Genomic DNA, 1,568 nt, shown 5'->3' on the forward strand with positions numbered 1-1,568 from the left:
ATTTCTCTCTTTCTGGGAAAAGCATGCCCCCTAAAGCAAAAACCCCAAAAAAAAAAAAAAAAAAAAAAAAAGTAGCTTGCCTAAGGCACATGGCTGTAATGAGAAGAACCAGGATTTGAACCCAGATACTTGCAGCTGGGTTCCAAACCATGTCACAATACAGATTCACAGGGATACCAGCCCTTCCTCACTCATTCCCACACCCTCCCTCCAGGCTTGCTGGGTTCCAGGTCCAGCCCAGGGACTTGATCAAAGGAGAGAACTCCCCACCCACTCAGCCAGGTGCCTGCAAAGAGACCAAAGTTCAGGCCCACCCCAGCCCGTTACATCCTCACACATCCTGGTCCTGGCAGAGATGGGGTGCTACCAGGACAACAACACAGGGCCCCTGCTGAGAGATACCCTAGGCTAGTGAGGAGTCTGCTGCCCCTCCTATGCCCCAGGTGGGGGTCAAAGGTCATGGGGACTCACTAGAGGGGTGGAGCCCAAGCTCTGCCCCCACCCACCTGTTCAGCCACACCTGTCCACTGCTCCCCACTCTTCATTGCCAGAGTTGGAAGCAGGGCCATTTCCCCTCTGCCCCTGAGGGGTCGTGGCCTCCAGCAGGGAGGGTGGGGGGATTAGTTGTGTGAGTAGAACCCCACCCTCCTGTGCACAGACTTGAAGTGCCCACGCCCTCCTGTCCCCTGTCCCTGGCTTCCTCTAGATTTCCCTAGTCAGACCAGGAGCCCACAGGAGTGTTTGTTGTGAATTCAGGGAGTTGTTGCTAAGTAAGGAAGGAGGAGACTGGCAGGAGGGAGCGCGGCTGTGTGTGTGTGTGTGTGTGTGTGTGTGTGTGTGTCTACACGCGTGTGCGTGCCTGCTTGCACTGCGCTGCGCCTGGGGGCCAGGGCAGGAACCACACTGCAGTGGCTGGTCGCCACCCTGGCTTTGACTCAGCCAGAATGGGCCAGAGCCAGCAAAGGAGAGCCAGTACTTGGGACGCTGTGACCAGGAAATCGTACCTTGTCCTCCAGCTGATGAGACTGGACCTCCCACCCCCACCCCGGGGCTGATCCCGCTGAGAAGGGGCTGAGACTTTCACTGAAGTCCAGCTTTAACCCTTTCTGGCCCGGCACCGCCTCTGCCCCCTCCCAGGTTCTAGGTAGTCCAATGGCTGTTTGCCCACCAGGAACCAGAGGCACCTCCCTCCTCTGGAGGGAAGGGGATGAAAGGAGAAGTGGGGGCAGCAAGCCAGGAGTGGGGGTAGCCCAAAAGACAAGAAGCCAAGCAGGAGGCCAAGCCAGGGAGATGCGGCCAGCCGGGCCGGCTGCTGCGGACAGGGATGAGGGGGCTAGACGGACACACAGAAGCACACAGACTCTCACCTCTGCCAATGTGTGTTGCTCAGGCTCAAGGGCGTGGTCTGGGATGGGGGCTCCCTGTGGAGAGAGGGTCACAGCTAGAAGCCCCCCTACCCCGCAGCACTGTATGCCCCTGCTCCTCTCATAATGCCAGCCCCACCCCCAACACACACCACATAAACTCACACACACACACACACACACACACACACACACACACACAGC

General features: G+C 58.2%; 1 protein-coding gene across 1 annotated transcript in view; it reads right to left on the minus strand.

Moving 5' to 3' along the window:
- BCL9L (BCL9 like) overlaps positions 1-1,568 on the minus strand; it is a 35,332-nt gene that overhangs the window by 23,026 nt on the left and 10,738 nt on the right. The window contains exon 2 of the mRNA XM_014589257.2: positions 1,368-1,421. The gene's annotated coding sequence lies outside the window, so the exon portion shown is untranslated. The remainder of the gene's footprint in view (positions 1-1,367; positions 1,422-1,568) is intronic.

The sequence above is a fragment of the Tupaia chinensis genome, unplaced genomic scaffold (assembly GCF_000334495.1).
Source record: "Tupaia chinensis unplaced genomic scaffold, TupChi_1.0 Scaffold000348_1, whole genome shotgun sequence".
NCBI classification, from domain to species: domain Eukaryota; kingdom Metazoa; phylum Chordata; class Mammalia; order Scandentia; family Tupaiidae; genus Tupaia; species Tupaia belangeri.